This window comes from Amblyraja radiata, unplaced genomic scaffold (genome assembly GCF_010909765.2).
Source record: "Amblyraja radiata isolate CabotCenter1 unplaced genomic scaffold, sAmbRad1.1.pri scaffold_673_ctg1, whole genome shotgun sequence".
In the NCBI taxonomy this organism is placed as follows: Eukaryota; Metazoa; Chordata; class Chondrichthyes; order Rajiformes; family Rajidae; genus Amblyraja; species Amblyraja radiata.
This window is the reverse complement of record NW_022630696.1, coordinates 15687-41523: the sequence shown is the minus strand read 5'-3', so window position 1 is coordinate 41523 and position 25837 is coordinate 15687. Positions and strand designations below refer to the sequence as shown.

Below are 25837 nucleotides of genomic sequence, written 5' to 3'. Positions count from 1 at the left end.
CAAGGCACGACTCCCCGGTGGGGTGACGGGGGCCGTGCAAGGTGGGATCCCGCCGCGTCTCGAGCAGCAGCCTGCCGCGGACAAGGCAGAGCACGCCATCCCCAAGCTCGACCAGCAGCCGTCGACAAATTGCACTTCGCTGACCACCGGACCGCGCCCAGCGCTGACATCTACGGGAGAGGTCGCCGTTGCCGACTGGCCCGTCACCGCGCCCTCGCCAGCCGGCCCCGGCACTTTCTCTGACAGGATCGCCGCTTTCCCCCCTCCTCTCCCCCCCAGCCCGCCTGCTGCCCATGCGGAGACGCGATAGGTTGTCGGTACCCCGACGCAGACCCAAGCCGGCGTTGGCGAGCCAGCCCCTCCCCCTCCACTTTCAGCTTCAAGCTCCACCCCCACAACTTCCGCTGGACTCGGCGCCCGCCAAGAGCGGCCTGCACCCCGCCGCGCCTGCACAGCGTGAAGGCTTTCGCACAGCTGGCCGATTCCGGGACCTGCCCTGCTCCGCCGCGCACAAGATGGACCGTCGGCGCGGTGGCCATCTTTAAAAGCCTCCTGAACAGCAAGCCCACCCTCAAGCCCAGCGTGCTGAAAATGGCACACCAGCTGCAGAGAACCTACCACAGCTGCTCCCTCCCCATCCCCAGACCCTCCAGCCAAAGCTCGTCAACAAGAGGAAGGGAAGAGCCCCCGCATGAAAGTGGTGGTCGGCAGTACCGCCGGTGCTTTTGGCGAGCGTTTGGCTTCACCGGTAGCGACGCCGGGACTGCTGAAAGCCTGCCACCTACAGACCCGAGCAAAAAAATCCCCACTCCGACCACCCTCCGATGGATGACCCGGGGTTCATCGATGTTCAGTGAGTCTAAAATCATCAAGGCCCGCCTGCCAAAGTTGACCAAGGCCTGCATCTCCCCGCCTCTGCTCAGAAGCCCGAGGGGCCGAGGCATTTCGTATCCCCCCAGGGCCACCACGAAGAGAGGGTCTCTAAAAATAGTCCTGCAAGACCCTCCGCTGTTAAGTGGGGTTTTAAACGTTCACAAGCCTAAAAAAGCCCGAGCCAAGCTCGACCCCATGCCTCAACTGGAGCAGCCACCACACAGGACATTAAAGATCCCCCTTCCAAAGTGCTCTCCATGATGTCGAAGAACAAGGAGTTGTCGGAGAGAAGGACCCCCCCCGATACTGCAGCCGGAAACCCAGATCGTGCCCGGCAAGGTGTTTGTCACCTCCCTGCCCGGCAAGCGTAGACGGGGGCGGCCAAAGAAGCAGCTGCAACAGCAGCAGCTGACGATGATGAACGCCCGCCGCCAAGCCCATGGTTCCAGCCTCCGCTGATCGCGTGGGCGCCCGGAGGAGGAAGCCACGCACCACCGGGGCCTCGAACCCAGCGAGATTGAAGGCCAAGCCGACGGAATACCCGCAGAAACCGACCGCCGGTGACGACTACCAAACGGCGGGCGAGGCGGACCCAAAATCGTCCAAGAAGGGGAAGAGGCAACTGATGAAAACGCTTCTGGATAAGAAATTCATCAAAAAGATCAACAAGATGAAGACGCTGAAACGGAAAAAAGCTCTTGAACCAAATCCTCTTGAGTGCCGTCGGGTCTAGTGGTAAAGGGAAGTGCAATCTAAGATGAGTAGTACCATCTCCACCTTCACAGCCACCTTCGGCTCCAAGGTGGGTCAACAAATCAACGTCAGCAAAAAAAGGAACTATTTACATAGGAAAGAAAAGGGGCAGGAAGCCCAAGATGTCATTGGATGGTCCGTACATCAGTAGCATGCTGTCGATGGATAGCAAGCCGTTGCCACCGGCATTCACCACAACACTAGGGCAGATGCCGCCAAACTTCACCCAGTCGGCAGTGCCGGATGTGCTGCCGTCGCCAACCTACTCCCAGTCGTCGGGGGTGAGCGGAAGCCAGAGCCCGGCCAGCAGCGACGCGGGCTTCATCGAGCCCACCCCGGTGCTGAACCTGCACCCGCACGGCAGCAAGGGCAGCGGCGCCCCCGCAGACCCTGGCCGGCCGCAAGGCCTCCAAGGGGCGGCGCAAGCTCTCGCCGGCCGACGCTGCTGCCCAACTCGCCGTCCACCTGTGCGAGCTGACGTCGCTGAAGGAAGGCCACCCCCTCGCCCATCAGCGAGCGCACAGCGAGGAGACGATACCCAGCGACAGCGGCATCGGCACGGACAACAACAGCACCTCGGACCGGGCCGAGAAGTTCTGCGGCCCCAGGAAGCGGCGGTACTCCTTCGACCACGTCTCGGTCATGCCCGCCGAGAGCGCGGCCGTCCTCTCCAGCCTGAAGGAGAAGCACAAGCACAAGTGGCAAGCGCCGGGCCCACACTACCTGAGCTACGACAAGCTGAAGCGGCAGAAGCGGAAGCGGAAGAAGAAGTACTTGCAGCTGCGGAACAAGCAGGGACCCCAACTTTCTGGCTGAGTTGGAGGAGCTGATCACCAGGCTGAGCGAGCTGAGAATAACCACAGAAGCCATCACTACATACCCCAGAGACATCCTCCCTTCCATCTTTCGCATCAACTTTGGCAGCTTCTACAACGCACCCACCCTTCCCCTTCGACCCTATGCACTATGTCCGCAAGCCCGAACTGAAGAAGAAGAGGGGGCGCCCGCCGAAAATGCGGGAGGCCATGACTGAAGTCCCTTTGTCCACGGCCTGAGTTTCCCCCTTGCCAACGGAGGCTTCTTCCCCTCCTACAGTATGCCTTACTCTCCGACTGCAGTCTCCGCCGGCCCGCTGGGTTTGGGCTATTATGCCCGGTACCCTCCGACGCTGTACCCCCCCGCCCCCCCCCCCCTCCACCCCCCTCCCTGAGCGGCACCATGCCCCCTCCCTCCTACATGCACGCCGGCCACCTGCTGCTCAACCCCAACAAGTACCACAAGAAGAAACACAGACTCCTGCGGCCGGGAGGCCTTCCTGGCGGGCAGCCGAACCTCGCTGCTGTCCATGGGCACGTACGCCAGCATCCCGGCCGAGATGGCCTACAGCTGGATGCACGAGCACAAGCACAAGCACCGGCACAAGCACCGGGAGCACCGCTCGTCCGAGCAGGGCCCGCCGGGCTCCGTGGACGGCCTGGCGGTCGGCCCCTCGCTGCTGCGGCGCTACGCCTACGGGAAGGCGTCCGACATGTCCGACAGGCACAAACACAAGGACAAGCACCGCTGCCACATGCCCTTCACCCACCTGGCCTCGTCCAAGGGGCTGCTGGGCCGGGGGGACCAGTGGGCTCGGCGGGACTCCACGGAGCACGGCTCCATCTCGGTGGGGCTACAGACTCCGCTCCAGATAGACTGCGCCGAGGGCTCGGCCGCCTCCTGCGTGGCCCGCTACCTGTCCGGCTCGGAGGCCAGCGTCGGCGAGGAGCACACCAATCTGTTTACAAGTGCAATAGGAAGCTACAAGCCCAGCAAACCTTCCAGCGGCGCGGGCCGCAAGAAGCTGCCCGACGGCCCCGACCTTCTCGCCGCGCAGGATAGTTTGCCGAGCAGGTTACTAAGGTGGGAGCGGCCCTCTCCCGGAGAAAGAACAGCCCTGACTGCAGCAGGTAGGAATGACTGGATGGGGAACATCTGAATAATGTACTGAGTTTCAAAAGTCGATTTCGCTGTGTCGATTATTGCCGTATCCCAACAGCATCGGGCAGCCTCAGAATTAGCGTGAAGTGGTGCCAGTGTGAGACACGGAGGCTGTTTGCCTGTTCGGTGTTTGCAGAGCACTTGTTTGGTGGCCCAGCGACCCGGGTTCGATCTTGACCGCGGGTGCTCTCTGCACGGAGTTTGCACGTTCTCCCCGTGACCCGCGTGGGTTTTCTCCGGGATCTCCGGTTTCCTCCCACACGTGCAGGTTTGCAGGTTAATTGGCCTGGTATGAAGCCAAATTGTCCCCAGTGTGTACAGGACAGTGCTAGAGTGCAGGGAGCGCTGGTCGGTGCCGACTCGGTGGGCCAAAGGCCCTGTTTCCGCGCTGTATATCTAAACTAAACTCTAACACAGAGCTGTATCAAGATAGACTTATGAAGAAAGGGCTGAAGATGCAATGATACTGGGGATAGACACAGAATGCTGGAAGGTCTCAGCGGGTCAGGCAGCATCCCTAGAGAACATGGATAGGTGACGTTTCACAAAGTGCTGGAGTAACTCAGCGGGTCAGGCAGCATCTGTGGAGAACATGGATAGGTGACGTTTCACAAAGTGCTGGAGTAACTCAAGGGGTCAGGCAGCATCTGTGGAGAACATGGATAGGTGACGTTTCACAAAGTGCTGGAGTAACTCAGCGGGTCAGGCAGCATCTGTGGAGAACATGGATAGGTGACGTTTCACAGAGTGCTGGAGTAACTCAGAGGTCAGGCAGCATTTGTGGAGAACATGGATAGGTGACGTTTCACAGAGTGCTGGAGTAACTCAGCGGGTCAGGCAGCATCTGTGGAGAACATGGATAGGTGACGTTTCACAGAGTGCTGGAGTAACTCAGCGGGTCAGGCAGCATCTGTGGAGAACATGGATAGGTGACGTTTCACAGAGTGCTGGAGTAACTCAGCTGGTCAGGCAGCATCTCTGGAGAACATGGGCAGGTGACGTTTCATCACCTGTTTCTGACCCGAAACATCTATCCTTGTTCTCCAGGATGCTGCCTGACCCACTGAGTTACTCCAGCATTTTGTGTCTTTCCTCGGTAAACCAGCATCTGCAGTTCCTTGTTGCTACATGTAGCAATGTTACAAAATTTTGAGATTTTAAAAATCAAGTCTGTAATTTATCCCATCAGATAAAGCATAAAAATAAGTTTAATTTGACATCTAATTCACTTTCATATCTCAAGTATTTAAAATGTTATGGCCATTTTCATACTCGGAAATGAGCATCTTGTTCCCTATTGATTTTCTATGGACATAACAAAAAAGTTGTGATCGTGAACAGTCAAAAGCCCATAACTTTCTTAAAAATTAAGAGAACTGAATGAAATTTTCAGTTATCATAGATTGAAGCATTCTGAAACAAATATAAAATAATCTTACTTGGATGACCTGAAATTAAAGCATATAATTAGTTAGTTACCTAATTGTAGCTAATTTCAGACTTCAATTACTAGATCTAAACATCTATCCATTTCTTAATAAATGATTAACATTTTAAATAGCCTAAATGTCCAAATAATATTCACAAATAATTCACAATAAAACATGATTTTTAAATCTCATTTACATTAATTTATAGGCCAAATGGAAGGAATTCAGTGTTCAATTGCTGTAAATAAATGCCCATTTAAATCAGCTTTCCAGTGGGTCCCTGTGGAACGCGCTGGTTTAGAACGTTCACATTGCGGTAGATTTGTGCCTCAAATGCCGAGAAAAATACTGCGCGATATAATGGGCCCAAATTGATCTACTCGCAATATTAAATTTTGTATAAAAGGATCTTTAGAAGCCCTTTTGAATGTAAAAATATACAACCTACCTTCTGCTATTTTCTTTATGAGACCCTGCGGTTGCTGACGGTCGCGGGTTTAAAGATTGATTTTTAAACTACTATAACTATTATTCAAGGCCTTTAAACCTAATAATAGCTTTTGCGACGGGATCTATCAGCGATTTTTCGTTAATAATTAACTAGGCTGAACATTTTCGATTGGAACAGCTTAGAGAAAATCGCGTTTTAAACCCGCCCCCTCTAAACGGCGCCAAAATCGCGCACAACCTCAGCGGCAGATATTCAGCGACGCTTCAGGTAGGCTTTGCAACATACCTACTACATGCGATTAGTCTGCTGCTTTATACAGAAACATTTTGCTTTCTAGGCTTTGGCTTGTTATTGTCACGTGTACCAGGTTTTGTTTTGTACGCAATCAAATCTGATCGGATAATACAATACTATTCATGTAATCAAGTCAAACTCGGGTACAATAGATAGAGCAAAAGGGAAGATACAGAGTGCAGAAGATAGTTCTCAGCACTGTAGAATCTCCACAATGGGGTAGAGGTGAATGGGATAGTACCCTCGCTGATGGAAGGGCCATTCAGGAGCCTGGTTACGAGGAATTTGATTTGCCGTACCAATAAAACGCAACAGAACACACAACATACATTTTAACATCAACATCCACCACAGTGACTCCTCCACATTCCTCACTGTGATGGAAGGCGGAACAAAAGTTCAATCTCTTCCCTTCTTTAGTTGCCTGGAAGATAACAGCCGGGAAGAAACTGTCCCTGAATCTGGAGCTGCTTAAGAAGGGACTGCAGATGCTGGAAAATCGAAGGTAGACAAAAATGCTGGAGAAACTCAGCGGGTGAGGCAGCATCTATGGAGCGAAGGAATAGGTGACGTTTCGGGTCGAGACCCGGAAGGGTCTCGGCCTGAAACGTCACCTATTCCTTCGCTCCATAGATGCTGCCTCACCCGCTGAGTTTCCAGAAGGGTCTCGACCCGAAACGTCACCTATTCCTTCGCTTCATAGATGCTGCCTCACCCGCTGAGTTTCCAGAAGGGTCTCGACCCGAAACGTCACCTATTCCTTCGCTCCATAGATGCTGCCTCACCCGATGAGTTTCCAGAAGGGTCTCGACCCGAAACGTCACCTATTCCTTCGCCCCATAGATGCTGCCTCACCCGCTGAGTTTCCAGAGGGTCTCGACCCGAAACGTCACCTATTCCTTCGCTCCATAGATGCTGCCTCACCCGCTGAGTTTCCAGAAGGGTCTCGACCCGAAACGTCACCTGTTCCTTCGCTCCATTGATGCTGCCTCACCCGCTGAGTTTCTCCAGCATTTTTGTCTACCTGAATCTGGAGGTGTGTGTGTGTGTGTGTGTGCGTTCGTTTTCACGCTTCTGTGCCTCTTGCCCGATGGGAGAGGGGGGGAAGAGGGAGTGTCCGGGGGGGGGTGAGACTGGTCCTTGATGATGCTGCTGGCCTTGCCGAAGCGTGGAAGGGAGGTTGGTTTATGTGATGGTCTGGGCTACGTCCACAATTCTCCGCAATTCATTGCGGTCGTGGATGGAGCTGTTCCCAAGCCGTGCCGCGATGCATCCCGATAAAATGCCCTCGATAAATTCGGAGGCCAGTCTGTAGATAGGGTAGACAGTCGTTCGTGAGTCCAGTCACGGTACACTGCCCAGCAGTCTCTGTTCAGCAGCCTGTGCCTGGTCTACACCAAACATACTAGAGGAGCAGGATAGACCATTCGACGAAAAAGCCGTAGTACTCATGGGTAATTTATTTCGCGCCATTTTGGGAATCAAATATATATATTTTTTAAATTTAATGGGCTTCTATCATGGCATCCACATCTACACGCGTAGCGAGCCGTTCTGCTATAGTGCTCGAATCGCCAATGTAATCTCTGGAATTCTCTGCCACAGAAGGTAGTTGAGGCCAGTTCATTGGCTATATTTAAGAGGGAGTTAGATGTGGCCCTTGTGGCGAAAGGTATCAGGGTGTATGGAGAGAAGGCAGGTACAGGATACTGAGTTGGATAATAATAATAATAATGGATGGGATTTATATAGCGCCTTTCTAATACTCAAGGCGCTTTACATCGCATTATTCATTCACTCCTCAGTCACACTCGGTGGTGGTAAGCTACTTCTGTAGCCACAGCTGCCCTGGGGCAGACTGACGGAAGCGTGGCTGCCAATCTGCGCCTACGGCCCCTCCGACCACCACCAATCACTCACACACATTCACACACAGGCAGAGGTGGGTGAAGTGTCTTGCCCAGGGACACAACGACAGTATGCACTCCAAGCGGGATTCGAACCGGCTACCTTCCGGTTGCCAGCCGAACACTTAGCCCATTGCGCCATCTGTATGATCATATTGAATGGCGGTGCAGGCTCGAAGGGCCGAATGGCCTACTCCTGCACCTATTTTCTATGTTTCTATTATAGCAGTCTTTCTTCCGGTTCCCCACTAAAGACATATCTAGTATCTTTGGCCTACACATTCTCCACCTGCCACGCTCCCATGCACGCCACATTATTGGGAGGTGAACTGCAGATATACACTTGCTCCTGATTTAATGTTGTCACAATCACTGAGTGTTATGGGTAAGAGGTTTCTTTCAGCTCGTCGAGATTTCCCCTGTCACCTGAAGTTATTTTACTGAGCCTTTCAACCTGGATCAAGCAAACCATAATAGCATTTGCAATGAAAGCACGCATTAGGATTTCCCCTTTTATTTTAAAAGATCTGTTTCTGCATATTAGTTTGAATGAAGGGAAATGGCGTTTGAATCATCGGATATGTTTGCCAGATTGCTACGATCACTGTATTTACTGTTCATGCAAGTTGTTTTAAGGCGGTGCAGTTTGGACAAAAATGCTGGAGAAACTCAGCGGGTGAGGCAGCATCTATGGAGCGAAGGAATATTCCTTCGCTCCATAGATGCTGCCTCACCTGCTGGGGATGGGGGTGGGGATGGGGGTGGGGATGGGGGGGGGGATTCCATGCTTTTGTATCATCTGCCCAGTAGCAACAGGAGAAGAGCGAGTGACCAGGATACAGGTGTCCTTGTCTAGATTGGTTGCTTTCCCAAGGCAGCATGAAGTTTGAATGCTATTCAGTGCAGGGGGGGGATGGGATGGGAGGGGGGGGGGGATGGGCTGGGAGGGGAGGGGAGGGGGGGGGGGGGGGTGGATGGGAGATGGGTGGGACGTGGACCTGCCCGGTGGACTGGGCTGAGTTCACAACTCACAGAATGATGGGGTAGTTTTTGGCAGAGTAGGTGCCACATCAAACTGCGATCACCCCCTTTGGATGCTTTCCGTGGTGCATCAGTAGAAGTTGATAACGGTCACTGGAGACATGTGGAGAGAGTGGTCTCCGTGTTTCTGTGTCTCTCTCTCTGTGTCTCTCTCTCTGTCTGTCTCTTTCTCTCTCTCTCTCTCTCTCTCAGGGTCTCCTCTCTCGTCTCTCATCATCTCGTCTCACTTCTCCTTCGCTCGATCCAGAGCTAGAGAAAGATAGTTGGAGAGAAAGGTTTTTCACCGAGCAATCCAGAGACTCGAGGGACAGAGCCCTCAGAGACCCTGCTCGAGATCACTCCCTCCAGCTCAGTCCCGCTGCAGGGAAAGAAGGAGAAAGAGAAAGTCAGCTACCTCCGCGTCTCTCTGCGAGGGAGAGAAAATAGCCGTCAAGAGAAGATCCCTCTCGCTCACCTCGCCCCTCTCACTCGTCCCCTAGCCGGTACTCCCTGCGAGCGAGCCCTCGGAGAAATCCCGACCCTCTAATCTCGCTCTACCTCTCGCGACCCCGCCCCTCCCCCTCTCCCCTCCCTCGCCCGCTCCCTCTCCCTCCCTCAAAGCGTCCCTCTCTCCCTCTCCTCCTCCTCGCCTCCTCTACCTCCATCCCTCTCCCTCTCCCTCTCAGCCTCTCCCTCTCCCATCTCCTCTCCCTCTCCCTCTCCCTCTCCCTCTCCCTCTCCCTCTCCCTCTCCCTCTCTCCCTCTCCCTTTCCCCCCCACCCGTGCATGTGTTGGCTGCGCCTCTGGCAGTTTCCAGCACAGTTGAGCTGAGCGTGGTGCTTGTGGGCAGCTTTCAAAGTGTGACCACACAGGGAAGAGCTGTAACAGTTGTTCAGCCCAGCTGCTGCCGCTCGCTGCCTCCAACAGTTGTGTGCGGATCAGAGTCGACATCTTGGCTCCCGTCCCAACGCCTTCGGAAGGATGTGTGAAATGAGATTCTCAAACAGAGGTTTACAAACCTGTTCAAGAAGGAACTGCAGATGCTGGAGAATCGAAGGTAGACAAAATTGCTGGAGGAACTCGGCGGGTGAGGCAGCACCTATGGAGCGAAGGAAATAGGCAACGTTTCGTGCCGAGACCCTTCTAGAAACTCAGCGGATGAGGCAGCATCTATGGAGCGAAGGAATAGGTGACGTTTCAGGTCGAGACCCGGAAGGGGCTCGACCCGAAACGTCACCTATTCCTTCACTCCATAGATGCTGCCTCACTCGCTGAGTTTCTCCAGCATTTTTGTCTACCTTCAGTCTGAAGAAGGGTCTCGACCCGAAACGTCACCTATTTCCTTCGCTCCATAGATGCTGCCTCACCCGCTGAGTTTCTCCAGCATTTTTGTCCTCCTGAGGTTTAAAAACCCACGGGCCACGCTGCAACGATTGGAAAACAAATCGGACTGATTCTTTATTTGTGTTTAGCGCAGAGATACAGCGAGGACAATAGACGACAGGTGCAGGGGCCAGAGTAGGCCATTCGGCCCTTCGAGCCAGCACCGCCATTCACTGTGATCACGGCTGATCATCCCCAATCTGTACCCCGCTCCTGCCTTCTCCCCATATCTCCTGACTCCGCTATCTTTAAGAGCCCTATCTAGCTCTCTCTTGAAAGCATCCTGAGAACCGGCCTCCACCGCTGTCTTTAAAATGGAACAGTTTCGGCCCGAAACGTTGCCTATTTCCTTCGCTCCATAGATGCTGCTGCACCCGCTGAATTTCTCCAGCAATTTTGTCTACCTCCGTTATCTTTAAGAGCCCTATCTAGCTCTCTCTTGAAAGTATCCAGAGAACCGGCCTCCACCGCCCTCTGAGGCAGAGAATTCCACAGACTCACAACCCTCTGTGAGAAAAAGTGTTTCCTCGTCTCTGTTCTAAATGGCCGACCCCTTATTCTTAAACTGTGTGTGACCCCTGGTTCTGGACTCTGACTTTTCTAACTTCCCTCTCTCTCCATCCCCTCTCCCTTCCCAGTTCTCCCACCAGTCTGACTGTCTCCGACTACATTCTATCTCTGTCCCGCCCCCTCCCCTGCCATCAGTCTGAAGAAGGGTCTCCACCCGAAACGTCGCCCATTCCTTCTCACAGCCTGTCCCGCTGAGTTACTCCAGCAACCCGTGTGTTGGTTCAATGGGTCTAAATAACAAGATAACAAGCAGGCAAAAGCTGGCATGAGCTCTCGTGTTCCAACTGCCAGTGACTGGTGGTTATTGAGAGATGGCTGTGAATTCCCTCTTTTTTTCTGCTTCGTCTGCCTGTTAGCCTTGAAAGCGGAAGTCTGTTTAATCTAGGAATCACTTCCTCTACTTAAAATTAGGCTGCCTTTTGAATGGAAATCTGTCCCATCGTTCCTGAGCAGTGAAGAATATAGAAACATAGAAACATAGAAATTAGGTGCAGGAGTAGGCCATTCGGCCCTTCGAGCCTGCACCGCCATTCAATCTGATCATGGCTGATCATCCAACTCAGTATCCCATACCTGCCTTCTCTCCATACCCTCTGATCCCCTTAGCCACAAGGGCCACATCTAACTCCCTCTTAAATATAGCCAATGAACTGGCCTCGACTACCCTCTGTGGCAGAGAGTTCCAGAGATTCACCACTCTGTGTGAAAAAAGTTCTTCTCATCTCGGTTTTAAAGGATTTCCCCCTTATCCTTAAGCTGTGACCCCTTGTCCCGGACTTCCCCAACATCGGGAGCAATCTTCCTGCATCTAGCCTGTCCAACCCCTTAAGAATTTTATATGTTTCTATAAGATCCCCTCTCAATCTCCTAAATTCTAGAGAGTATAAACCAAGCCTATCCAGTCTTTCTTCATAAGACAGTCCTGACATCCCAGGAATCAGTCTGGTGAACCTTCTCTGCACTCCCTCTAGGGCAATAATGCCCTTCCTCAGATTTGGAGACCAAAACTGTACGCAATACTCCAGGTGTGGTCTCACCAAGACCCTGTACAACTGCAGTAGAACCTCCCTGCTCCTATACTCAAATCCTTTTGCTATGAAAGCTAACATACCATTCGCTAGCCCAGTAAACGGATTAGAATTTGCTGTTTCCAGATAGGTTGCTAACCTTTTGATTTTGCCCAGTGGCAGAGTGGGTAGAGTCGCTGCCTCACAGCGCCAGAGACCCGGGTTCCATCCTCACCACGGCCGTTGCCTGTACGGAGTTTGTACGTTCCCCCTGTGACCTCATGGGTTTCCTCCCACATCCCAAAGACATGCAGGTTTGTAGGTTAATTGGCTTCTGTAAATTGTGGCTTCTTTAGTGTGTAGGGATAGTGTACGCAGTGATTGTTAAGGGCCTGTCCCCCTAAAGGGGCTGTCCCACTGTACGAGCTAATTCAAGAGTTCATTCTCCCCGTGTTTCCCCTGATTCGAACTCGGAGAATTACGGTAATGGCCGCTCGTCGGTACTCGGGGCTCTCGTGGACATTTTTCAACAAGTTGAAAAATCTTCACTTCACGAGCTTACCGTATTTCCCGAGTACCTGCCGTTAGCGTTACGAACCGCTAAGAGACGTCCCCAGCTCCGACGTACCCGCTACGTATATTCTACGTGCTTATCACGAGTTTGATTTTTTTTTTAAACTCGGGAGAGCTCTTGAATTATTCGGACAGCGGGACAGGCCCCATAATGCGCCTTTTCAGCAACTGTCTTTGACCTTCAAGCTCGAGGGCACTCGCCTGAAAAACAGGCACAGACACAGACACAGACACACACACACACACACACGTACACACACACACACCCCACACACGCACCACACACACCCCACACACACACGCACAGACACACAGACAGACACACACACACACACACACACACACACACACACACACAGACACACACACACACACACACACACACACACACACACACACACACACACACACACACATCGCAAAGGCGGGGGGCCAGGGAAAGCGGGGGAGCACAGTCTGAAATTCACACCCGCGATGAACAGGAAGGTAAAAGACGGCTGGCACAGTATACGGTAGGTCCTTTAGAGAGTGGGGAGGGGGAGGGTAGAAGGGGGAGAAGGAGTGAAGACACTTTTAAGAAGCCAGACAACGTTTAATAAAGTTTATCGGGCATCTTACATTACCGGTCGGTTTTCCTTGGTTCTGAAAACCCCAATAAGCCAATTAAAATGCCTGGTCAGCAAAGGAGATTGCCTACGGCTGCCCTCGACTGCCTATAACTACATAGCTCATATCTCACTGACCTCCTCTCCCCCTACCAACCCTCACGGTCCCTCAGATCCACATCAGCCGGTCTCCTCTCCATCCACAAGTCCAACCTCCGCAGTTTTGGGGACAGAGCCTTCTCCAGGGCAGCTCCCAGGCTCTGGAACTCCCTCCCCCAACTGATCCGCAATTCCGTGTCCCTCACCATCTTCCAGTCCCGCCTCAAGACCCTCTGCCTATCCTTAGCCCCACGTCCCCCTCCCATTTCATCTGTGCTTGAATCGCCTCATATTGTGTTTTGAATTGAATTCTGTCTTTAATATGTGTACTAGTCATGTCTCTACTATTTATCTCATTCCGCTTACATGTTTTTCCTCTACTTGCTAAATTTTTGTAAGGTGTCCTTGAGACTCTTGAAAGGCGCCCATAAATAAAATGTATTATTATTATTATTATAGCGACACCACTCCCACTGCACTATGAGTTCAAAAGAACAATGCCGACCAACCTTTACTCTCGGAAATTTTTTCAGCTTGCAGAAAATGTTTCCTCGACCAAACTGAGGCCGCGAGTATGCGGGAATTTCCTTCGAGCATGAAGGAGAGTTCCAGGGACCTCCTAGGACCATGTGTCGACCATGCTGCGAGTTTGAATCAAGGGCAAATTCTTCTAAACTCGCAGATTAGGTCGCCGCAGTGGGACAGCCCCTTAAGTGGGTGTGGACTCAGTGGGTCAAAGGGCCTGTTTCCACAAAGTATCCATTGGATTGTAACTGTAAAACCTTGAGCATCCGACCAAGGACACCGTCCCCCTCCGCCAGCAGCTGTTCACATCAGTAACTCTTGGCAGTTCATTTAAAGCCATGCTAGTTAACAGGGTTGACATATTAGTACTGGGCTGAGGGGGCAGCGCTCAGATTTGAACACACATTGCTACTCTTTCCCTTTCCCAGAGGAAGGAGTCTTATAAAAAGGAGGCTATTCTAAACGGGTGTTCTTAGGACGGCACAGTGGTAGAGTTGCTGCCTCACAGCGCCAGAGACCGGGGTTTGATCCCGACCACGGGTGCTGTCTGCACGGAGTTTGCACAGGGAGTACAGAGAAGGTTCACCAGACTGATTCCTGGGATGGCAGGACTTTCATATGAAGAAAGACTGGATAGACTCGGCTTGTACTCGCTAGAATTTAGAAGATTGAGGGGGGATCTTATAGAAACGTACAAAATTCTTAAGGGGTTGGACAGGCTAGATGCAGGAAGATTATTCCCGATGTTGGGGAAGTCCAGAACTAGGGGTCACAGTTTAAGGATAAGGGGGAAGTCTTTTAGGACAGAGATGAGAAAATCATTTTTTACACAGAGAGTGATGAATCTGTGGAATTCTCTGCCACAGAAGGTAGTTGAGGCCACAGTTAATTGGCTATATTTAAGAGGCAGTTAGATGTGGTCCTTGTGGCTAAAGGGATCAGGGGGTATGGAGAGAAGGCAGGGATGGGATACTGAGTTGGATGATCAGCCATGATCATATCGAATGGCGGTGCAGGCTCGATGGGAATCACTGTGGGGGGATGTTTTTGTGTTGAACTTCTTTTTGAATACTATGTTGTATTTTTATTAGTGTGCTGCAAGGACATCTGAATTTCCCCTGAATAAGGGGATTAATAAAGTTTAATCTAATCTAATTTTCTATGTTTCTATGTTCTCCCCGTGACCTGCGTGGGTTTTCTCCCAGATCTTCTGTTTCCTCCCACACCCCAAAGACGTGCAGGTTTGTAGGATAATTGGCTTGGCGTTGGTGTAAACTGTCCCTAGTGTGTGTCGGACTGTGTTAGTGTGCGGGAATCGCTGGTCGGCGCGGACCCAGTCTGTTTCTGCACCGTATCTCTAAACTAAGCTAAACTAGTGAGTGGACAAAAAATGCTGGAGGAACTCAGCGGGTGAGGCAGCATCTATGGCGATAAGGAATGGGTGACACCAAGAACTGCGGTTGCTGGTTAATACAGAATATATTAATGCCATTAATACTCCCTGACCCGCTGAGTTACTCCAGCATTTTGTTTAAGAAGGAACTGCAGATTGCTGGAAAATCGAAGGTAGACAAAAGTGCTGGAGAAACTCAGCGGGTGCGGCAGCATCTATGGAGCGAAGGAAATAGGCAACGTTTCGGGACGAAACCCTTTGGGTTTCGTCCCGAAACGTTGCCTATTTCCCTCGTGTTTCGGCCCGAAACGTTGCCTATTTCCTTCACTCCAGAGTTACTCCAGCATTTTGTGTCTACCTTTGATTTTTCCAGCATCTGTAGTTCTTTCTTTATGCCCCTGTCCCACTTAGGAAACCTGAACGGAAACCTCTGGAGACTTTGCGCCCCACCCAAGGTTTCCGTGCGGTTCCCGGAGGTTTTTGTCAGTCTCCCTACCTGCTTCCACTACCTGCAACCTCCGGCAACCACCTGCAACCTCCGGGAACCGCACGGAAACCTTGGGTGGGGCGCAAAGTCTCCAGAGGTTTCCGTTCAGGTTCCCTAAGTGGGACGGGGGGGCATTACTAAACTAAACTAGTGTCAGCAAGCAGCATGCCAAAGCAGCAGACCTTGCAGCAAACACTCCCCGATACAGTCTTGGCCTTTACAAAGTTCAGCCGGAGAAACTTGCTGCTTATCCAAGACATCGTGTCAGATCGCATGTCAGACAAGTGTGTTTCCTTTGTTTAAAAAAAAGCTACTCCAATGCCCTGTCCATTCAGCTTTTAAAAGGGTACCCTTTGTGCTACTGATTACAGAGTTGAATATTAACTTGCGCTGGTGGAACAGGTGGCCTGTTTTGTTCATTGTTGTACGCGAGCAGCTTTATTCATTCCAAGCCGTATTAGGATCCCCTCCCTGCCTTCACAAATGTTGGCATGTTTGTGCAGCGAGTTCTATGAATGGTTCAGTGGGCCACGGTTTTCCATCATAAGCCGTGCATCTGGTTCCCTGGGCTGCTCACAACAGGGACAAACACTGCATCCTCATACCAAGCACGGGCTCAGCAATCGCTTTGCCCAACACCTCCGCTCGGCTCGCAACAACCAACCTGATCTCCCGGTGGCTCAGCACTTCAACTCCCCCTCCCATTCCCAACCCCACCTTTCCGTCCTGGGCCTCCTCCATGGCCAGAGTGAGTCCCACCGCAAATTGGAGGAGCAGCACCTCATATTTCGCTTGGGCAGTTTACACCCCAGCGGTATGAACGTTGACCTCCAGTTTCAGGTAGTCCCTGCTTTCTCCTCCCCTTCCCAGCTCTCCCTCAGCCCACTGTCTCTGCCTCTTCCTTTCTTCTTTCTGCCCCCACCCTCACATCAGTCTGAAGATGACAGCCGGGAAGAAACTGTCCCTGAATCTGGAGGTGCTTAAGAAGGAACTGCAGGTGCTGGAAAATCGAAGGTAGACAAAAATTCTGGAGAAACTCAGCGGGTGAGGCAGCATCTATGGAGCGGAGGAATAGGTGACGTTTCGGAGACCGGAAGGGTCTCGACCTGAAACGTCACCTATTCCTTCGCTCCATAGATGCTGCCTCACCTGCTGAGTTTCCAGAGGGTCTCGACCCGAAACGTCACCTGTTCCTTCGCTCCATAGATGGGTCTCGACTCGAAACGTCACCTATTTCCTTCGCTCCATAGATGCTGCCTCACCCGCTGAGTTTCTCCAGCAATTTTATCTACACTCATTATGACCAGTCATTTTTATTTTATTTTTTAGATTGAAAAGCTTTTTCCAATCGAAATTGTCCAAAGAATTGGCGCTGCCATAGAGTTCTTGCCTCACAGCGCTTACAGAAACCTTTGGGCATGTGAGAAAAAAATAATGTTGACCACATGAGCCACAATGAGCTATGTTCAAAAGGACAGCATCTTTGGAGAACATGGATATGTGACGTTTCGGATCGGGACCCTTCTTCAGACTGAGTTACTCCAACACTTACATAGAAACATAGAAAATAAGTGCAGGAGGAGGCCATTCGGCCATTCGAGCCAGCACCGCCATTCATTGTGATCATGGCTGATCGTCCCCAATCAATAACCCGTGCCTGCCTTCTCCCCATATCCCTTGATTCCACCAGCCCCTAGAGCTCTATCTAACTCTCAAATCCATCCAGTGACTTGGCCTCCACTGCCCTCTGTGGCAGGTAATTCCATTAATTCACAACTCTCTGGGTGAAAAAGTTTTTTCTCACCTCAGTCTTAAATGGCCTCCCCCTGGACTGTGGCCCCTGGTTCTGGACTCGCCCAACATTGGGAACATTTTTCCTGCATCTAGCTTGTCCAGTCCTTTTATAATTTTATATGTTTCTATAAGATCCCCCCCTCACCGTTCTAAACTCCAGCGAATACAAGCCTAGTCTTTTCAATCTTTCCTCAGATGACAGTCCCGCCATCCCAGGGATCAATCTCGCGAACCTACGCTGCACTGCCTCAATCACAAGGATGTCCTTCCTCACTTTGTGTCCATTCCTGTATTAACCAGCATCCGCAGTTCTTTGTGTGAGAAAGAACTGCAGATGCTGGATAAAATCGAAGGTCGACACAAAATGCTGGAGAAACTCAGCGGGTGAGGCAGCATCTATGGAGAGAAGGGATAGGTGACTCAAAATGCTGGAGAAACTCAGCGGGTGAGGCAGCATCTATGGAGAGAAGGAATGGGTGACGTTTTGGGTCAAGACTGAGTTTCTCCAGCATTTTGTGCTTCCCGCAGCAGTTCTTTGTTTCTTCAATGAGTAATGTCCACCGGTCAATTTAAGGTTTAGCAGGCATTAAACACGCTGGGAACTTCCGTGAAGCTTTCGATTCACTTAGTCGGAATCCTGAGTCGGTTTGATGAAAAGCTTGGGTGTGGAAAATGCGAGCTGGTGCTGGGCAGTGGTGCATAAAGCCTTTGCTGTGCTCAAACCCTGTTCTGTGTGTGTGTGAGACTACATTAAAACCATGTGTGCCTGAGACATAGGAACTGACTCCAGGCCCAGAATGTAACACGGCTCAACTATGTAACTCCGTCTGTCATGTTCAGGAACGCGTGTGGTATCTGGTGACATGTGCAGACACTGATGACACTCTGCTTCCTAATTGAAGTTCATTTTCTTCCAGCCTCTGACAGCTGAGCCATTTTGGTTGAAAGTAGAGCTCTATTTTACAAAAGAAGCTGCCCGCCCCATTGTAACTTTTTATCCGTTTTCATCAGGCTTGTAGTTTAGAAGGATGAGAGGGGATCTCATTGAAACATATAAGATTATTAAGGGTTTAAACAGGAACTACAGATGCTGGAAAATCGAAGGTAGGCAGTCTGAAGAAGGGTTTCAGCCCGAAACGTTGCCTATTTCCTTCGCTCCATAGATGCTGCTGCACCCGCTGAGTTTCTCCAGCACTTTTGTCTACCTAAGATTATTAAGGGTTTGGACAAGCCAGAGGCAGGAAACATGGGGGAGTGTTGGGGGAGTCCAGAACCAGGGGCCACACACAGTTTAAGAATAAGGGGTAAGCCATTTAGAATGGAGACGAGGAAACACTTTTTCTCACAGAGAGTTGTGAGTCCGTGGAATTCTCTGCCTCAGAGGGCGGTGGAGGCCGGTTGTCTGGATACTTTCAAGAGAGAGCTGGATAGGGCTCTTAAAGATAGCGGAGTCAGGGGATATGGGGAGAAGGCAGGAACGGGGTACTGATTGGGGGTGATCAGCCATAATCACATTGAATGGCGGCGCTGGCTCGAAGGGCCGAATGGCCTACTCCTGCACCTATTGTCTATCAGTTGCTGCTTTTGACTCTGCAACGGCAAAGAGACACTTTAGACCAGGGGGTTCCCAACCTTTCTCGTCCCGTTTACCCCCGACAAGTTTTAATAGCACACAACAATGTTATCTCACTTATTTATGAACGACTAATGATGAACAAGATGATCCAGTGGCATGGAGTCCAAGACGACCGGAGACCCTTTTCTGCTACAGCCTTCATCCGCCTTCCCAGCCGTTGTGACGCCCCACTAAAGTCAGCCATCGTCCTGCGCCTGTTCCACCGTTGAGGTCTTGGTTGGATTGCTCTTTGTCAGAGACCTTCCCCCCCCCCCTCGACCTTACCGCCATGGGTGGCCCTACCAGGAGCATAGCTCCAGACGGCATCTCTCTCAGGATCTCAGGGCCACACAAGCCTCTCCTCCATGACAAGGTGACAATCCACAGAGAAGCTCAAAGCCACTATCGTATCTGTTTCATTTTGAGGATCAAGCTGAAAATGTGAAGTAAACAAAACTGTGCAGGCGGGATTATTGCGAAGAGAAACGGACTTAACATTTCAGTTCGTAGACACTTCTTTGGAACTGGGAAAGAGAAAATGTAAAACGATTAGGCGTTAATCCCCATAAAACATAAAGCCTGGCCCTGGACCAACTGAATGAAGTACTGGTTCTTTATTATTGCTGTTCTACACATTGCTTATAGATCCACAGCTGAAGTCCTGCCAAACATCTACCTTGTGTAATGCGCAGACTCATTGATCCCTTCATTAAGAATCACGCCGAGCATCATGACACCCAAGACATGCATGTTGTTAGATACGAGATTCATTCTAGCAAAATGGATGCCGCTGTTGGCTGCAGTCCCCTCGAGCACGACACAGTAAGAATACTGGGGGGGGGGCTTTAATCCGCATTCGTACTTCCCATTAAATTGTTTTTTCACTTTCAATAGATGGTCCTAGTCGAGGGCAAGACCCTAGAGTAGGAGAGGAAAGGTTTAAAGAAATATGGGCAAAAAACATGGGTAGGTGGGACTAGCAAAGATGGGGCACCTTGGTAAACATGGGCAAGTTGTGCTGCGGAGCCTGTTTCAATGGAGTATTAAAGCCCTGTCCCACGGTACGAGTTCATTCCAAGAGCTCTCCCGAGTTTGCCCTGATTCGAACTGGGAGATTTACGGTAATGGCCACTCGTCGGTACTCGGGGCTCTCGTGGACATTTTTCAACATGTTGAAAAACCTTCACGAGTCTTCCCGTGCTTACCTGCCGTTAGCGAGTCTTCCCGAGTACCTGCCGTTAGCGCTAAGAGACGTCCCCGAGCTCCGACGTACCCGCTACTTTCATTCTCCGTGCTTACCACGAGTTTGATTTTTTTTTAAACTCGGGAGAGCTCCTGGAATGAACTCGTACCGTGGGACAGGGCTTTTAGGGATGAATAACCAGTTTCCATGCTGTGCGTGGGGTTTGGGGCCTGTTTCAATGCTGTATGAATGAATGAATAAGTTTATTGGCCAAGTACATTCACATACAAGGAATTTGCCTAACCAAGGCCACTTCACACTTTCCTCTTCAGCTTTCATTTTGGGTTTCCGGGCTCTGAGGTTTTTTTTGAATCTTTAAGTTTGGCGTATCCTTTGTGATTGTGCCTCATTTGGTGCTGATGGGAGAGCAATAATTCTGATGTAGCAACATCTGTATCTCGCTGTTGGTGTGAGGGTGTCTGGGTAAGGTATCGAGGGTAAAGGAAGCCCTCTTTAAACCATTGATTGCTACTTCACTGGCGCGTGTACCTGGTGCAGTGAGATTCTTTGTTTCATGTATGCGAAGAGTCACCATGTAAAGGGCGTCGACAGAAGCCTTCAAAATAGTTCCGATAGACCCTCTTGTACACTCACACACACACACACACATGCACACGCACACACACACGCACGCACACACAAACACAAACACACGCTTGCATGCACACACACTCACACATATACACACACACGCAAGCACGGACACACACGCACGCAAGGACACACATACACACACACACACGCACACACACACACACATACATACACTCACACACACACACACAGACACACACACGCACGCACACACATGCACACTCACACACGCACACACACACATACACACACACACGCACGCACGCACACACACACACACACATGCACACTCACACACGCACACACACACATACTCACACACACACACACACACGCACGCACGCACACACACACACACACACACACCGGGTCCATCTTTGTTTTCGGCGGCGTGTCTTCGGCCGAACGCTGGGACTCCCGCGGCCCATCCTTGAACGACTGACCGCTGGCATTGACGCGGCACTTCAACGGCCCTCCTCTCTCACCCCCCCCCCCACTCGCCTCGCAACCATGAGAACTGTTAGAATTTATCCCGTCTTCGTACATGAGCCTTGTCACAAATGGTGAGAAGCTTTTGATGAGCTGTTGGTGTGGGGAATGGGTTGAGCTGTGGCGTGCTGGTGTTGCTCTCCTGCTCCTGCAGCATTATTCTCCTGGTTTAATACAATCACAGGGTTGCAACCTGCACCAGACAAACACACGTCACAGAGGCACGTGGACACTGCTTGCTGCAGCCCCAGCAGGAGGAGGAATCCGTCAGAAAGTGCCACCTCGCCAGGTACATGTCACCATTCATCTCCTGTCACTTGGCTTTTCCAAACATTAACCTCAGGAGAGAGGGGAAAAAAAATCTAAACTGCCCGCTGTTCATCAGTGCAGACATGGGCGGCGTTGTGGGTGGAGCATGTAGCAAGGAAATGCAGATACCGGCTTACAACCAAGATAAACACAAAACGCTGGAGTAACTCACCGGGACAGGCAGCATCTGTGGAGAGAAGGAAAGGCGCCTGTTTGGTCATGAGTAGTCGCCCAAAGAGTCGCACCTTTTGCTGGTTGCCGCTGGATTTTCAACATGTTGAAAATTTTCGCCGACCTGCTGCGACTATGCCGGCAAGTGGCCGAAAAAAGTGGGACAGGCCCTTAAGTCTGGAGAAGGGTTTCGGCCCGAAACGTCGCCCATTTCCTTCGCTCCATAGATGCTGCCTCACCCGCTGAGTTTCTCCAGCGTTTTTGTCTACCCTTAAGTCGATCGTTGCATGCGTGGTTATGTGTTCTGGACTTTCAGGTGGTCCCACCTCAAACACCCTGTTGATATCGGCTGAGAATTCCTAGCAAATGCTCCGCTGGTGATTATGTTTAAGAAGGAACTGCAGATGCTGGAAAATCGAAGGTGCTGGAGAAACTCAGCGGGTGAGGCAGCATCTATGGAGCGAAGGAATAGGTGACGTTTCGGGTCGAGACCCTTCTTCAGACTGAAGGTAGACAAAAATGCTGGAGAAACTCAGCGGGTGAGGCAGCATCTATGGAGCAAAGGAATAGGTGACCCGAAACGTCACCTATTCCTTCGCTCCATAGATGCTGCCTCACCCGCTGAATTTCCAGAAGGGTCTCGACCCAAAACATCACCTGTTCCTTCTCTCCATAGATGGGCCTCGACCCGAAACGTCACCTATTCCTTCTCTCCATAGATGGGTCTCGACCCGAAACGTCACCTATTCCTTCGCTCCATAGATGCTGCCTCACCCGCTGAGTTTCTCCAGCATTTTTGTCTACCTTCAATCTGAAGAAGGGCCTCGACCCGAAACTTCGCCTATTTCCTTCGCTCCATAGATGCTGCCTCACCCGCTGAGTTTCTCCAGCACCTGCAGTTTTTTTTAAATTTCAAAATAGACTTTATTCAGGTAATAAATATATACAATACATGAACCGGGCAAAAAAAAATTCATCCAACATTTTCGGAGGCTATACAAATTGTTCAATACAGTCTACATACTTTGCTCAAATTTCACAAATTTGTCCCCCACCCTTGCCACTCATGTGGCCCACCGGCGTGGAATCCCTTCCCTTATTTTGAAGGACGCCAAGTTCAAGTTCAAGTGAGTTTATTGTCATGTGTCCCTGTATAGGACAATGAAATTCTTGCTTTGCTTCAGCACACAGAACACAGTAGGCATTTACTACAAAACAGATCAGTGTGTCCATATACCGTAATATAAATATATACGCACATAAATAAATAAACTGATAAAGTGCAAATAATGTCTCCACCACATCCTGCCCCCCCCCCCCATGTCCAGCAGTGGGAGGACCCTAGACTGTGGTCCTCCCCCACCGAGCCTTGGCGTTGGCTGCACCGAGCTTCAGCGCGTCCCTCAGCACGTACTCCTGCAGTCTGCAGCGGGCCAGTCGGCAACATTCCCCGACGGACATCTGGGTGGTGAACAACACTCGGGCCAGGCCAAAGGAGTGTCTTTCACCGAGTCGATGACCCCCAACACTCAATGCAGTTCCTTCTCAAACAGTTATCTCCCACTCCCTGCAGCAATCTCTCACCTCACCCCTACTGTGCACCCTCTCTCTAGTTCTCTGCAAAGATCCTCTAGCAAGATTACTCGAAGAAAAAGACGTAGTACGGTCTGAAGAAGGGTTTCGGCCCGATACGTTGCCTATCTCCTTCGCTCCATAGATGCTGCTGCACCCGCTGAGTTTCTCCAGCATTTTTGTGTACCTTCGATTTTCCAGCATCTGCAGTTCCTTCTTGAACACTAGTACGGTCATGGGCAGATTCGTGGGTAATTTTCGGCCCCATTTCCGTAACCGGCTTCCGTCTCCGCACCAAAGATCCCGTAGCGGAGCAAAGATACTAGTGCGGAGACGGAAGCCGGTTACGGAAACATCCTCGTAAAAATAAAAGTTATTTGGTAAAAATCTTCTCCTCGTTTTCAGAATTATAATTTATTAACACAAACTGTTCCCCCGCAACGTTGATTACTCTGCGGGTCGGGTTGGGTCGGGTTACTAAAATGGATGGAAAAAAGGCCCACGTTCCGCTCCGTTGCGTACTACACATCAGCCCATTGCATTTAAAAGGAGTGGTCTATCTTTCTTCTAAAGGGTTTAGTTTAGAAATACAGCACGGAAACAGGCCATTTGGCCCAATGAGCCCGCACCAACCAGCGATCCCCGCACATTAACACTATCCTAATACACACACACACTAGGGACAATCTTACATTTATACCAAGCCAATTAACGAACAACCCTGTCTATCTTTGGAGTGTGGGAGGAAACTAAAGTTCTCGGAGAAAACCCTCGCAGGTTACGGGGAAAACGTACAGTTCTTTGGTAAAATTCTTCTCCTTAATTTCAGAAATATAATTTATTAACACAAACTGTTCCCCAGCAAACGATGATTACACTGCGAGTCGGGTCGGGTCGGGTTACTGAAATGGATGGAAAAAAGGCCCACGTTCCGCTCCGTTGCGTACTACACATGCGCCCATTGCATTTTTTAAAAATTTTTTTTTTTTTTAAATAAATTTATTCAATTATTAAAAAATAATATTACACTACAATAAAACAAACCAGAACCCACCACCATAATACAATACAAACATGTAATAAACTACTATACAACTATGATACAATCCTTATTGAGGATACATTCAACACCCTGCGGAGCCCAGCGGTCCCGGAACTCCCTCAGGGTGCCCGTAGACAGGGCGTATTCCCTTTCTAATCCCACCCGGGCACGGACGTAACCCCGGAAAAGGGGCAGGCAGCTGGCTCGGGTAGAGCCCTCCACCGTCTGGCGTCGTGACTCGCGGATGGCCAGCTTGGCCAGGCCCAGGAGCAACCCAACCAGGACATCTTCAGCCCTACCCTCTCCCCTACGCACAGGGTGTCCAAAGATGAGGATGGTGGGTGAAAAATGCAGCCAGAAGGCAAGGAGCAGCCCCTTTAGATATTCAAACAGTGGCTGCAGCCTCACGCACTCCATGTACACGTGGTACACAGACTCTTCCAGCCCGCAAAAGTGGCAGGCGGCTGGCGAGTCTGTGAACCGCGAGAGAAACAGGTTGCAGGGAACACCTCGGTGCAATACCCTCCACCCCAGGTCCCCAATGTAGAGGGGGAGAATCCCTGCGTAGAGGGACCCCCACCGGGGGGGCGCCCATTGCATTTAGCAGGAGTGGTCTATGCTACCCGGTTCTCTGCCTTGTTACCCTGGATGACTTGCCTGGTGGTTTGTAACGCAGCCCCATTGCCTCAGTGGCCACCTGATGTGCTTTATCCTGTGTTATCACCTCCTTATCTCAGATTGAGAGAAAAATGAGAAAAAAGCCTTGACCCTGTCTGGCCTCAACCTTTGAAGTCACCCACTCTGTTTATGACTGCGGCTACCACAGTAAAACCACACCCTTTCATTCCTGTGTGTCCCAATTCACACCACAACCTGATAACACCTGTTTACAACTCCCTCTTTGAAGTGAATGCCACAGACTATTGTTTAAGAAGGAACTGCAGATGCTGGAAAATCGAAGGTAGACAAAAATGCTGGAGAAACTCAGCGGGTGGGGCAGCATCTATGGAGCGAAGGAATAGGTGACGTTTCGGGTCGAGACCCTTCTTCAGATTGAAGGTAGACAAAAATGCTGGAGAAACTCAGTGGGTGAGGCAGCATCTATGGAGTGAAGGAATAGGTGACGTTTCGGGTCGAGACCCTTCTTCAGATTGAAGGTAGACAAAAATGCTGGAGAAACTCAGTGGGTGAGGCAGCATCTATGGAGCGAAGGAATAGGTGACGTTTCAGGTCGAGACCCTTTCGGGTCTCGACCCGAAACGTCACATATTCCTTCGCTCCATAGATGCTGCCTCACCCGCTGAGTTTCCAGAAGGGTCTCGACCCGAAACGTCACCTATTCCTTCGCTCCATAGATGCTGCCTCACCCGCTGAGTTTCCAGAAGGTTCTCGACCCGAAACGTCACCTATTCCTTCGCTCCATAGATGCTGCTGCACCCGCTGAGTTTCTCCAGCATTTTTGTGTACCTTTGCGCTACTTGATCTTCTGTTTGTGCACGTCGAGTTGACTGCATTATTCGAAACAGGGCGGACCACGTGAAGGTTGCCATCTTCCACCCCAAAACCATTTGGCGACCCCTGATATGACGCCGGCAGTCGCCGAGAACAATCGCCACGTGGGAGAGGCCCTTTAAAGAACGGCAGATGCTGGTACAATCGAA

General features: G+C 50.9%; 1 pseudogene; it reads left to right on the top strand.

The window, feature by feature from the left end:
* The first annotated feature begins 1312 nt into the window (after window positions 1–1312).
* Window positions 1313–25837, top strand: part of LOC116970242 — a 37866-nt pseudogene continuing 13341 nt past the window's right edge.